This window comes from Triticum aestivum, chromosome 4A, assembly GCF_018294505.1.
Source record: "Triticum aestivum cultivar Chinese Spring chromosome 4A, IWGSC CS RefSeq v2.1, whole genome shotgun sequence".
Lineage (NCBI taxonomy): Eukaryota > Viridiplantae > Streptophyta > Magnoliopsida > Poales > Poaceae > Triticum > Triticum aestivum.
In genome coordinates this window covers 753,724,852-753,739,892 of record NC_057803.1, presented here as the reverse complement: position 1 = coordinate 753,739,892, position 15,041 = coordinate 753,724,852, and the positions used below count along the sequence as shown (strand labels likewise).

The 15,041-nt window shown below is 44.8% G+C and overlaps 2 pseudogenes; one reads left to right on the top strand and one right to left on the bottom strand.

The window, feature by feature from the left end:
• The first annotated feature begins 128 nt into the window (after window positions 1-128).
• LOC123084650 (2-oxoglutarate-dependent dioxygenase 11-like) lies at window positions 129-1,083 on the top strand (annotated as a pseudogene).
• A 673-nt stretch (window positions 1,084-1,756) lies between these two features.
• Window positions 1,757-3,295, bottom strand: LOC123083678 (uncharacterized; annotated as a pseudogene).
• Between the last annotated feature and the right edge of the window lie 11,746 nt (window positions 3,296-15,041).

The window sequence follows — 15,041 nt, the reverse complement described above, 5'->3', positions numbered from 1 at the left end:
CAGACTGGGGCCTCTTCCTGGTGAGTGTGTGCCCCTTAATTAGTTTCTTCTAGCAAACATTATTCAACTTTTGTTGAGGTTTTTGCCCAGGCGACCAACCATGGATCGAGGAGTCCCTTATGGATGCCATGATGAGTGCGTCCATGGAATCAAGAGACTTCTTCATTGCAACCGTATGAAGAAAAGCAGAAATACAGCAACTTGATAGACGGCAAGCATTTCCAGATGAAAGGCCATGGAAATGACAAAGTAGTTGACCCCCCAGGATGAGGGCCTGAGCTGGAACGGACCGCTTGCATTGAGAGTGGAGCCAGGAAGATGAGAGGAATTTCGCCAAGTGGCCCCACTCACCCGGAATCTTTCAGGTTAAGTAATCACTTACTCCTAAATTTACCCTTTGTTCCCAAATGTAAGGTGTATTCATTCTCGGAGTTACTCTTTCTACATACATACAGGGATGTGCTTCATGGAGTACGCATCAAGAACAAAGAGAACAAGAGACCTTCTCTTGCAATCAATGGCCAAGCTCCTCGACCTTGATGAGGATTACTTCGTCAACCAAATATCAAACAAGGCTTCTGGGTTTTGCTAGATTCAACTACTACCCTCCATGTCCCAGGCCTGACCTAGTTTTGGGCAGGAAGCCTCACACTGATGGTGGTCTCCTTACCATCCTTTTTGTCGACCAAGACGTCCGGTGGCTTGCAAGTTGAGAGGGGTGGGAAATTGTACAATGTTCCAGCCAGCCTTACACATTGGTGAATAATGTAGCAGATCCAACCAGATTGTTTGGTGCTGCTGTGTTTTTTTTTTCTAACTTGTATCTATTTGTCTTGAGTTCAAAAGAGTGTTTGGGAAAAGTATTTGATAGTATATTACATAATTTTGTGCGGGTAATATGTACATTTGATTACGAGGATGTTGTATTTACAAAAATATCATGTTGTTGTTGTTGTTGTTGAAAACAAAATCTCATCTTCTGTTTTTCAGAGAAAAATAGGACTCGTTCAGCTATTGGTGAGCTCAGAAAATCTATCTGGATTCTTTCATACAGTTAACAACGTCTACATGAAGATTGATTGATTCTGAATTTTATTGCCAGAATTTCAGTGCACGAAGACCGTGGTACTCACCACCAACTATCGTGATACTCAGTGCACAAAGATCGAGTGATTCTTGTCTTGTGATGAACCAAGTGTCCCGGAAAAAAAATGCATGCATTTGGTCGCTTGAAACAGAGCAACTACTAAGTTTGTCAAACTGCATCCGATAGGACATTTATAGATGTTCCACTACTAGATGTTCAACAAGAACGCCGCTAAGGAGGGGTCCTGTACTAGTGATCAAAACATTGAACAAATTGTAGTGTTATTATTGGGCCTAGCCCATTTATTGTTTACCTTAATCCTTAGGAAAATCTCATAGGTCATATGGCCCATTCATGCATGACAAGTGAGGTAAGGAAGTTTAGTCTTAACCCCATTAATGGAAAACTTGCTCATATATTCTACCCATAGTACAAAAGGTCTCCATGATAATTTCATGAACACAAGTGATTTTCACCATTCCATTTTGTTTTTCATATTTGTTAGACTCGTGAAACGAATAAATCAATGATCTTCACAATTTTTGTGGTCCTTGGACTCTATTCATTTTGTATTTCTTGATGAAAGTCTTCTTTTTCGTCATAAACAATTCATGCATCACTATTTATTTTCTAATAGAGTACAATATGGTAAGCGTGATAAAGTTTCTCTGCAAAGGTACAAACATTATTTTGCATTGATTGATAACAGAATTTTGCTGATAAGTAAACCAACAAGTTTACAAAAATATAACACACATCTTCCTTATTGCCACAACATAGAAACATGGAAGACATACAGGGTGTGACACAACACCCAAGGACGTACTAGGTTGAAACGGGTGAACGCACGTAAACCCCGAGCGCCTCCACGTATTTACCAGCGCACGCAAAGAAACCCACGATGTTATTATTGTCCTGCACTAGGAACACTGAAAGGGGTGCTCTGTGTTTCTCCGAAGGGACTGTACGTGCGGACATTTGTGGTAATGGTGAGGGATGCTATAGCATTATATTCGACATTATCTTCTGCGAAGACACCAACTGTCCCAGAGACTTCCTAACGATCTCTGAAGCGGCAAGCTCGATCTGTATGCAAGAGAAGAGATCATCAAGTTAATAGAATTGCATGTAGGAATCACATTACAAGTGCTTACATATGAAAAAATATCAGTTAAACGGATGAACCCACCGTGTCTTTCTTATCCCCACGTGGGCCACCCCACGGGCCAACGTTATATGGTTCACCAGCTTTGTCAATGAAGGAAAATGCAAGTGAATCAATGACAACACCGTGGCGGATGGTGATGCGCTCTAGACGCTGCGGTGTCGTGGGGATGTCGAGTAAGTCCGCACTTATTTTACCCCAAGGGCCGATCTTGGCGATGGCGCTCCCGTCACCTAGAGAAAGCTGGTCGGACTCGGGTGTCGTTAAAACAAGCTAGAGAATGAACATACTAGAGTAGCTAGGTAGGCGCGGCCTAGCAACACACCAGAGGTCTTAAGAAGGAGAGGCACATAGCACGAACATGAAGCTCGATCCTAGCGTTTCTCTCGGATTGTTGGGTCTTCTTGAAGGCGATGACACCTTGTGCATATGCAAACTCTCCGGTCCCACCAACGATTGCCCATTCACCGTTGTGGGCAGTGCCTTGAAAGTCCCCCATCACCTTGAAACTGGAACCTGTAAACCTATTCCAAGTATATAGACATAGTTGACGCGATTTCAAGATGAAGTATTTTCTTTACGGTGTTTGAATTGCATAAACCCTATTATGGCTCCAGTGCAAACTTAATCAATGCGGTAAAATTTCAAAGAGAGATAGTTAAGAAAGACAAAAATAATAATTCACCTCTGATCGACGAAGACCATGTTGAAACATATGAACCAGTTCTCTTTGGCCATGCTAGCCCCGAGGTGCAAACCTTGAGCGTGCGCGACAAGGTTTGCATTGTGGCCAGGACCATCGTACACGGTCTAGTCATTAGCAGCGAGGATTCCGAAACACTTGGGGCGCTTTGACTCAACTATGACTGCCTGGTTAGCATCTGGGGTTTTCTGGACGTTCTGGTAGGCGTACAAGTGGAGAAGAAGCTCCTTGTGCTGGATCATCTCATGGCCAGCTGGAGCGGATTGGAAGTAGGAAGGGTTTGCCCCTTGGCAGCAGGCGTCGTGGTGGTGGTCTCCAAGGTGAAAGACTGAGGCGACATTGTGGCTTATTAGCTAGGATTATGTGTGTGTTGTGTGCGTGTGTAGTAGTTGTAACTTGGTACCATGGATGGATGGGAAAGAGCCTATTTATAGATGTTCAACACAAGTGGTTGATACGTGCTTCTCAAATTTAATCACCGACTAAGCATGTGCACTCATGAATCACGCTCGTACGTTTCTAATACTTTTTCTATTTTATATTAGTTGTCGCTTAAATGGATGTATCTAGCACTGAAATACGTCTAGATGCATCCGTTTCAGTGAAAACTAATACGAAACAGAGGGAGCAGTACATTATGACTGGAAATGACACTGGTGCACGTACATTACTATATTGTATTGATGACGCCATCAGGCATGACATCACTAAGTGGTCGATGCATGCATATTTATATGCACTCTGAGAGCTTTAATTATTAATCAATATGCCAACGACCCAAACAGTGTGAACAATATAGACGAGATAAAGCTCAGATCCGATTGCTCATCGAGCAACTAATAATTAAGTCCATAAATATCACCCGTTCACCTCCGCATCAAAGACCATAACTAATACTCGTCGACCTTCAGGGTTCCTTTGATTCAATGGAATTCCATAGGTTTTTCTTTTTGAGCAGTTGATCCTAAGAACTTTGATCTTTTATTTAGAGGATGGAAATTTTTGGGATTTATTTTCATTTTGAAAGAAAATTTTCATCCACTCAAAGATTTTAGTAGAATTCCCGTGTTTTCATGTGCTATCAAACACTCTTCCATCTAAATTCCGGTTTTTCTTTCTTTCTTTCTACAAAATACAAGAGGACATGGCACTCTATTTTTGTGTCTTGAGAATCATGCGAATCAAAAAACCTTCAAATTGTTCAGTAATATCGCATGTATATATCTGAATGCGGACCATCTAATTAAGATAACACCCACCCACCTCAAACTGTCCCTGATAAGTGTTCAATGGGCTGGGGCCGGATGACTGAAAAACACTAAATGAGCCACCGCATCCCTACCCATACTTGATGGTACAAAATGGCACCACCAATTAAGTATCATCAATTTTTGTTACTACTACCCTCATCGTTCTCCAGCATTCCTTCATGATATTTTTAACTTTGCAAATCCATGGTAGGATTACTAGCTTAATTTAGTCGGCTGGTTTTAAGAGTGGTATATTGTTTTCAGGTGTATATACTAAGTAAGACTCTAAGAGCTAGAGCACTGAGTTTGGACACAACCAATGAGAATAACATACGCTGTGACTTGAAAGTTTCATTGTTCACGTTTCTTGCAATTGTTCATCATTTTTTAATTTTGGAACGAAATAAGCTGCCTGTCACATACAAACTTATGTTTGCATTGGTGTCCATAAAAATATGGTGAGACAAGGGCAGCTGACGGCCAACAGTGGCATCTTGAGAGACCAGCGAACCTCCTTCCACACGTGAGGGTACCCCATCATGTCGCTCCTCCGAGCGACCGAGGGGGCTAACCCTAGCCGCTGGGGCAAGGCTATCCCATCTAGCCTCCTCCCCTCACCTCCACCAGCGCATGCTGCCGGGCTCTCTCTCTTCCACGCTCAACTCAAGGCCGTGTGGCGCGGGACGGCAGTTTGGGCGATGGTGTGGTGCTAGTGTAGGGCGCGCGGAGCCTGGCCGAGCTCGAGCGCTTGCATGGGTTGCGGAGGGTTGGGCTGGCCGGGGCCCTGGCTAGTGTTGGCTGGAGTGGTTAAGAGGTGGAGCGGTGTTGCATATTCAACATGGATGGCAGCGGGTCTCGGCGGCGTGGTGCACCTGGGGCTGGGGCTCTCTCCGGTAGCCGCCTGCTTGGTGTCGAGTTGGTCTTGACAGTAATTAGACCGATGTGCCGTGTGTTCGCCAGCATTGCTTCACCTGAAGCTTTGCGGCTTGGTGGGTTGACTTGACTTGAATATACTCCTTATTAGTGGAAGAAGCTAACTTCACACTTGGGTTAAAACCCCTGCCAAAATTTCTGCCCCAAAGTTGGCACTTTTCTTTGTCTGAATGAATCTTAGCCTGAACCATCCAACAGTTCATCATACTCTCAACTTGACAGGTACTCAGATGGTGAACAATGCGTCCTCACAAATATACGAGGAAAAGTATATTTTTCGTTCTTAAACTCTATCAAAAGTATATAAATGGTCCCTTAACTTTGAAACCAGCAATACGTAGTTGCCGCGCTGCGAATCACGATAGCAGGTGCTGCTCTTGCTCGCCGTCCTCGGACGAGCTCTGATGATGTTGGACGCTCTGTGGCAGCCGAGCTCAGCCCGCCGCTGCGTCGTGCTCACCGGCTAGCTCCGGTACGGGCGTCATGAGGTGAGTACGAGTTCGACCCCGATGCGGCTGCCACTCGATCCGACAATCCCTCATTAGTCGTTACTGCCTTTTGCACACCGTGTGCTCTCTTATCTACCTGCTCGTCGCCATCACAAGCTCTGAATCGCTGAACCTCAGGACAGAGGCATGCTGCCAGGAGCGGCTGACACCACACGCCATGTGCTCCACAAAATGACTACAGCAGTAATAAGAAGAAATGATAGAGTAATGTTGCCACGTGGACAAAGAACGGTCAAAACCACGCCACGTCAACCCAAAAACCACTTCAAGAGAGCAGAGGGACTAAACTAATCCGGTTTGATAAATTGAGGGACTGCGTTTTGCTGGTTTCAGAGTTGAGGGACCATTTCTATACTTTTGAGAGAGTTCAGGACAAAAAAAATAATACTTTTCCCAATATAGGATGATCTCACACATATTATGAATCAAAAGAGAGGTATTCAGTAATAACACTTTACTATATACTTACATTCTTCAGTACTGACATATGGTCTATAACGTCCCAGTTTCACTACTACTTGTACAAAGTACTCTGTCAAACATTTCTTTCAAAAAAATATACTCAGGTGAAAATATACTGTCATATACTGTCAAACAACAGAGTACTGGCACATACTGCTGTACTACACTTGGGTGAACCCTTTTCCTCAAAAAAAAAAATTCTTTTGTTTGCAGTGATGCCAAACGGCCAATTTACATATCTGTCATATGCAAGTCATACGCTTGGTGCTTGAGCGCCATGAGAAGTCACTGGAGCTATTTAAAGGGTAGGTGTTATAGGTCGATAGCAAGTTTAGACATACAACTAATCAGAAATTACTAGCCAAATTACTTATGACTTAAGCCGTCCTTGCTGCTTTGGGAGAATAAAAAATAAGCAGCAGAGGAGGTTTGAAGAAAAGAAAAATACAAGAAGATCTAATTAACATCACAAGTTACGTTATGCAAAATACTAGGTTAACACGTCATATTGGGTGTCGGGTAGTTTTCCCAAAATACTACTCCCTCCGTTCGAAATTACTTGTCGCGGAAATGGATGTATCTAGAAGCAGATACATCCATTTCCGCGACAAGTAATTCCGAACGAAGGGAGTACGTTTTACACATACATGTAGCCAGCGGACTCAACGACTACAACAGTCGTCCCACAAGCACAACAGTATACACAAAATGGACACAACCATCGCAATCAAATGCAAGCGACACATATAGCAAATGGCTCCTTGTGCTGGAGTCTGCTCACCAGTAAGCGCCAACAAATCTCCATGGAATTGCTTCAACCAAATTCCAGTAAGCTCCCCCTCTTGAGAAGGCTCCCTCCAGGTTGGGGCAGTCCAGGACATAGAGTTCCTCAAGGGCTGGGAGCTGCTGCAGGAGTCCCTCCGGTAGTGTCTCTATCTTGGGCACCTATGCATCCACAACTCTTTGAGCGCAGTGACTCCATACATTCCATCAGAAAATGTTGTCAACGCGTCACACTCATCAACTTTGAGCACTCTCAAATTTTTGACATCCTCAAGAATTGTTGGCATGGACTCCAGCTTGTGACAACCACCGATGTACAATTTTTCAAGAGATGCATGTAACTTTGGTACCTCCACCAAATTCTCACAACTGCTTATACTAAGATCCCGGAGTTGAGGAGGCAGCACATTTCCATCATCAGATATTGTTGATGGAAGTGAACCTACTAAGTTGGAGCAATCCGGCCATACGGTTTTATAAACAAAGGTACACGGAGAGATTTTTTATATTACGTTTTAACGTAAGAAACATCTTCCAAAAAAAAATAGTCCCGCTATCGGCTAGGTGTCCTCTTGCATGAAAGTCATGCTTGTTATGATCATGATCATGAAACCTCACCTCTGATTCGATCAATGTGGGAGAAAAATGTCGAGGATTTAGTTCGGGGAAAGTTCCCGAACTCTATGGTATTAATGAACCAAAATTTTCACTTCCGTCATTGCCGACCAATGTGATCCTTTAAGATTGCTAGCTTTCGGTTTCATCCAGTCTGAGGTACTAGCTCGGATGACCCGGTAGTAACAATCACAGAGGTACTCCCTTTACCGCCTAGCCGAACAATCAGGAATGTAGGGGTAAGCACAGGAGCCAGGCAACCCAGCTTGGCCAAAATCTTAAGTCAAATTGATGCATATTTATGGGTTTATAACGATGATTGTAGAAGGCAGCCCTCGTATATTAAATACAAATGGTGATTATATGTTTATTTTGACTCCGTTGCGACTGTTTATCAATTGAAAGTGGCCCGCCGTCAGCTTCCACCCCTTGTAGATGCTGCGTAGGGTGTTTCTGCAATAACAAAACAACCCTTAGCCGACGTCTCGGTGCCCGAAGGCGGTTGTGTTAGCGGAAACGAGGCAATCAGATATGCGGACTTTATGACTTTCACTTAGTCATAGGAGCTTAAAGACGGAAGCTGAGTTACTAACCCCCGGTTAGTGTTCGGCAACAGCCGAGGTCAAGCCGTAAACACTTCGGCTGATCTTATGAACGGCATGTCATTTAACATGGGGTGACCTCCATCGATCTTATAGTTTGAACACAGTCATCCGATCGCTGACCATTTTACGCTTATTGCGACAGTCAGATTTCGGCTTTCTCCACTGAGGCGCTTAACCATGCGAGCTGGAAGCACAATCGCAGTGGTTCTCCCTTTGCACACCTAGCCGAACAAAGCGGAACATAGGGGGCAAGCACAGGAGCCGAGCAACCCAACTATTGACCGAAAACACAATTCAAAACCGATGCATATATAACAATATCCGAAAATGTTTTTTCCGAATCTCTAAAGGCGTCTGGCGTTGCACTACGAGACTTATGCTGGAAACACACAAATAGTTTAAAAGTGCCATAGGCTTGGAAAACCAAAAAACTGTAGTAAAAAATTGACGTCTGAACTAAATCAAGTGTTCGGTGCCAATCCGAAAATTGGTCTTAGAGAAAAAAATGTGCTTCTGTCGTGCTTTAACATGACACATCCTGTTTCAAGACTTCAAGCGGGTCAGCCTACGGCTTCAACCTTCTATCCCGAAGGTGGAGTACTTCTTGTTAGGCCAGTTTAGCAAACTAAACTTTGAGAGAGAAATTAGGTTCCTCGGCTATCGACTACACACTCGCGTCGAAAAAAGGAGTGATAGAAAAAGACTTTGCAATAACTAAGAAGAAGAACACTTATTATAAAACAGCTCACATGAATTTAAGAGCCTCTAATTAACATGGGAAAGGAAGTGTTTTTAACAACCAAAGTTTTTGTTTAACATAAATATAATGCACGGTCAAACCGAAAAAAAATTAATCATTAGAACAAATTGAGCATGAAAGCAACTTAATTAGCTGGTTAGTGTGCTCGGTGTTGATGATGAGGTCCGGACTTATGGCGGGATGAAGACATAGTCCTCGGCCTAGCCGAGGTCCCAGCTCCCAAACCGGTTCCGAAGTGTCCAAGAAAAGAGCTCGGCTTGGCGAAGTGGCGACATAGCGTGGTTGACGTGTTGAGGAGCAGCCCCCGGTCCAGCCGAGGTGACAAAGCTGGTCAGCTGATGATGCCGGAGTCCCCAGAGTAGGTTTGATGAAGTGTTGATGAAGCTCCCGGTCCAGCCAAGGTGACAGGGCTGTCCAACCCGGATCATTTACACTCGATGAGGTAGAGTTCTCTCAGCGTTGCCGAAGTCCCCGAGGCGACCGAACATGTCGGTATGGCAATTCGACCGACAAGGTAATCACGCGAGCCGATTTATACCGATTGGGACGATGACGTCCGCTTGCCGAAGTGACTGCGTGATGCAGTCAAAGTCGATTACCTACACGTCTAGAATAGTGCAGTCCAAAAAATAATAATATAAACATACAAAAAATCCTCGCATAATTTATTTACGCAAAATAATTTTTTAAAGAGATGTGGTCTGGCGTCGAAACAATGTTGGTGCGGGATGCCGGCGTGACAAAGCCTGAGTTCACAGGGCGGTCCGGGTCCTCGATGAGGCGTTTGCCGAACTGTGGACGTGAAACTGACCGAACCATCATGCAATCATCGTTAATGCGGCCATCATTTGACAGACCTGTGTACAGATGATGGAACAAATCAGATAATACTTCCTCGAAAAAATAAACCCACGCAAGAAAAATTACTAGGACTAATAACACCTGGTTTGTTTGTTGTAGCAATCTGAAGAAAGGTTACTCCCAAAGTTGGGACTCAATCCGCACACCCACTGCCTGACGGGCGATGAAGCGACGGCATGGCGATGCTGGCAAAGGTTGTCTCGCCGAGGTGACGACACATGCCGGTCGAAGTTGGTTCACACAGGGACGCGCGTTGAGACGACACCACAATTTGACCGGTGCAGGCAGGACAACGACGTCGGCACACAGAGTTGACCGCGTGATGCAGTCGAAGTTGATTGCATGCACACATAAAATAGTGCAAGACAAAAGTACTAACAAGTAATGATAATAATAATATACCCGTTATTAAAAAAATCTTCTACTTAATTAACTTAAGCGAAGTAAATAATTAAAGGAATATGGCCTGGACGCCGAGGTCGGCCGATGAAGTGGCCGCGTTTAGACGCCGGCATAGGGACATGCGCCGAGGCGACACCGTTGGCATGGCATGATCCAAGCTTGTTGTGCTGAGATGTCGGGTGCAGTGGCTGTCAGCCTGCCATGACGACGGGGCGGCGAACCTGCGTGGCTCGGTGCCGGAGCGGCAACGTCCGAACCAATGAACCTGCATATCAAAAGTGCACACCGAAAGCAAAGAATTTTTTGGATATACTAAATTATACATAATAACAAAACTGGAATAAGTGCACTTGATCCGTAGCCATCGTAGTAAAGGAACTTCCCGAAGCGCTATATGGCATTACGTGGGAGGTAGCTAGGGCTAGCACCATCCATCAATCAAACCTCGATGGTTGTACACAACCAGTATTATTCCCTGCATTTTTCTTTTAGCTAGTCCATTGCTGCACGGTTGGGAGTAGGTCATGGGGACACGCCATTCTTGGATGCGTCTGTTGAAATTGGCTAGCCAAAAATTGTTCGTATCGGAACTGGCCGGACCGTGTCGATGGACCGAATTTTAAACGGTCGCTAAAACTATACACAGAAAAGAACATGCAAACCAGCAGAAAATATTCTGTGTGATAATTTATATAATACAAGTAATTTAGAAAAATATAACTTGATATTTTTGTTCGGAGGAGCAATACGCAGAGATCTGAGGTGAAAAAGGCTGAACATAAGCAGAGCAGTATGGCCTCATACGTGTATCAATGCATCCTTGGAAGGCGTGACAATCCATTAGCACTTTCGAGTGAAGTTCATCACGTGGGCTTTACTAGTAGTCTCGTGGGTCTTGAGTTCTCCAGGGCTAGCTCACATAAAAAGTAAGAACACTTCCCGGATAATATGATCTCCATGGGATATACTGCCATGGAGAAATTAGACATGGCCTGTCCTCGGCATTGTCCTCGGCTGCAACTCCGCCGGCGGAACCGTATATTTTTCCTTCCAGCAAATCTAGTTTGCTGTCTGCAGGTGCGCCTAATGGGGAACCCCTCGGCTGGGACGCAGTCGGCCATGATCTTCCATAATGCGTGCAACATGTACTCCGAGCTGTGTCTGTTGCCAGTCCGTGGTAGACATCGGATCCGACATATGACCAGGTGACGCACATAGCCGCCGCCGCTGCTGGAATTTTCTTATCCGTCTACAAACAAAGTAGCACGATTCGGCAGCAATGATTTGCGAAGAAACATGATTTATGTAAAACAGATTTAACTAGAAAAATATCACCTGATTATCTCATCAATCCGTAACGATCGCCCAGCAGACTCTTAATGAAAGCACCAATGTCGGTTCTATATCCGGCGTATCTCGTAATAGGGTCCTAAGCTAGGTGTCTTGGAGCGATGGTAACATGGACACGGGATTTTACCTAGCTCCGGGCTCTCTCGAAGAGATAATACCCTACATGCTGCTTTTGATTGTTTTCGTATGGGGTGTAGTATAGAGTACATGTATCTACCCCGAGATGATAGTAATGAAATTTTTAAAGACTCATCTGGTCAAATTTCTCAAACTTATTCTTTTTGAAAAACCTTCTAAGAACGCATATGACCTCTTCAAATTCCCCGCAAGTATACTCTGTTCACATGTACTCATGTCCGCTGCTGAATCACTAGGTTCTCATCAACTTAACTCATTTGCAGCGTTTCTCGAAGAAAAGTTGCATACCTTTTCAGAAACTTCAGTTGTTCATATTCCTCAGCTGAAGAAAATGGCTGATGGAAAGAAGCCACAGAAGGGTGGAAAGAGGCCTGAGGTCAATACTGCTTTTGAAATCCCTGATGACATTTATGCTGGGTACTGCACACCCCCTGAGGATGATAGAAATCAGCGCAAGGTGCGCATTCAAAAGATTGAGAGGAGATGGGCACGGAAATGGAGGGAGTACAAATATGTTACTACCAAGTATATGAAGAAATTCGCTCTCAATCCTCCATGCCCAAGACCTCCGTTGGCACCTGACCAATTGACAGATCCCACCAGCCTCAAGCGCGGTGTGGATTATCCTGATGAATGGGCAAAGCGCCAGGCCAAACTGGCCAAACAAGCAAAGGAAGCCGTGAGGAAATTTAATGAAGACTCTGCTGCTGCTGCTACCACCGTTGATGCCTCTGCAAGCAAGCCGAAGAAGGCGATGCCTAAGAAGCCTGCGCACAAGCCAAATGCTTCTTCCTCAATGCCCTCACGGCCAAGTTCCTCAGCAATGCCCTCACGGCCAGATTCTTCAAAGCCCTCACGGCCAGATTCTTCAAAGCCCTCACGGCCAATTCCTCAAACTGCTCCTCCTCCTTCAAAGTCATCAGCTCCTCCGACAAAGTCCTCAGCTGCTCCCACTAAATCCTCTGCACCTGTGCACCTCACCACGTGCCAAAGGACTACCGGCATCTCAATTGCCTCAGGAGCTTCTACGAGTTCCTCAGCTGCACCAAATTCCTCAACTGGCCCCTCTCCGCTGAAGAAAAAGGACACTGTTGGACGAGGCTCTCGACCAAGTCCTCACAAGAAGCGGGTCGCTTTTCAAATGCCTTCTGATGATGAGGCTGATGATGAAGAACTTGCCAAAATCATGAGAGACAGGCAGGCCAGGGCCGCTAGAGTGAAAGGCAGCAATGTGCCCTGTTATTGGATCCAAATTTGATCCTAGATTTCATTGATCTATGGCACAAGGACCCAAACACGCCTTTGCCGGAGATGAACCTCACTCCTGGTCAAAGTCATGTTTTGACTGCCTTCATAAAAGAAGAGAAGTGGAAATTTGAAGGAGGAAGAAGAGTGAAGAAAGCGTAGTACAAAAAGCAGCGCTACCTAAAGGACAATGTCCTCACTCTTACCCCTGAACAACTCATTGCCTTGCAAGCTGAGATCAAGCAACTGAGTGATGAATTTGATCGCTACTATGCTGACTAGCTTGGAGCCAAAGTCAGATTTGTGAAGATTATTGATAAACCCACTTCAATGTTGCAGTCCCAACGCAACAAGAAAATCCTCAGGCTGAAGCATCTGCTTAGCCTACTAAAGAACATGCCAGCACTGCTGATGACAATTAGGCTGCTAAAGAAAATGAAAGTACTAGGGCTGATGACTGCATTCCAGACGTTGAAGAAATTGCCAGGGCATCCACTAGTGCTGCGCCTGAAGAAAATGAAGAAGTCAGGGCAACTGCATCAGTTGTGCCTGAAGGAAAATGAACCAAATTTCTCTGCTGCTACTGCGCCTACACCAACACCGATCCTTCCATCTGGATCAGATGTGAAGAAGACCAAGGCTTCAGAGCGTGCAGCTGTGAAGAAAAGGAAGGCATCAACTTCATCAGATTCTTCAGCTCTGAAGAAGATGAAGCCTCTGACAAGTTTAATTGACAACCCAATTGATGTCGTTCCTGTCTCATTCATGCCATCAAAGGACCTTATTCCTTTTGGTGAAGATTATGTGATTCCAAGCGAATATGAGAATCCTTCTGCTGCTTCGTCAGAGCAGTTGGATGAAGAAATTGAAGTGGATACAATCCCTTCAACACCAGTTATCCCCTCGCATATGCCTCAGTTCACTGCTGAAGAGGCTGGCGTTGAAGAAATGAAAGATGAGCTTGTGGATATTGGTTGTACCACACCTGTGCTGAATGATGACTTTTGGGAAAGTCAGCACCCAACTCTCCAATGTTCACTCCACTTCAAGCAATTCCTCAGTCCCCTGCTGCTACTGAAGTACAAATGGGATCTGAAGAACCTCATGCAACCCCATCTATCCATGAAGAAATTCCAGCCACTAGTGCGGATCAAAATGTAAATGAAGAATTGAAGACCCAGGCTACAGCTGCTGAAGAGCCTGAAATTCCTCAGTCTGTGGACCCTGAGACTGTGATTCCTGAGGTGGTGATGCAATTGACTGATACTCCTCAGCCCAAGCCAAAGGATCCCTTCTCGAAGAAGCAAAAATTCAAGGCTGATGACTTCTTCAGCGAGCATGTTTTCTTCACTGAATCCAATCCCTATGACTCCGCTCGTCTTAGAAGGAAGCGCTTTTAGACTGCCAGCCAGGCCAACTTCTATTCTTCACTGCTATTCAACAAAGACAAAGTCTACCACAAGCATATTCCTCACGTCGATATGGAATCAATGCCTTGCTTCTCTCAAGTCCTCAGTGTGCTTCATGATGCAGGATTGCTCAACTTTTGCTCTGACATTGTTGATTGAAATGAAGAGCTTATTCTTCAGTTCTACGCAACGCTGCACATCACAGGTGATGCTGATGATATCAACACTTGAGTGTTGGACTGGATGACCAAAAACACTCATTATAAGGCACCGGCTTATGAATTGCTTCATGCCCTGCCAATCAGTCCTCCACCTAAAGGTGCTCGTTGTCTGTACCAAGAGTCTGAACTCACTGCTCATTACATGCAAGTGCTAATGAAGCCTCTGAAGCCTGGTCAAGCCCCAAGGACAAAATTCCTCATGAAGGAATTGATGTATGTGCCAAGAACCGTCTATCGCATTCTGACGAAGACTTTGAGTCCTATCAAAGGCCACGACTCATCTGATGAGGAAATTGTTGGCATCATGAAGAATCTGCTATTCAACATCATGCATGGCATTTCTGTTAATTATCATGATTTCTTCATGAGGACTCTTGCAAATGTTGCAATTTCTCCGTTTGAGCTGAAGCCTTATGCCCCTTGGATTATGAGATTCCTCAGAACAAGGTCTTCACTCAACTACAAAGCTGATTTTCAGAATCACCTCAGCTACTTGCCCCCGATTGAAGTCCTCAAGCGGACATATTCCTCAGCTAATGAGAA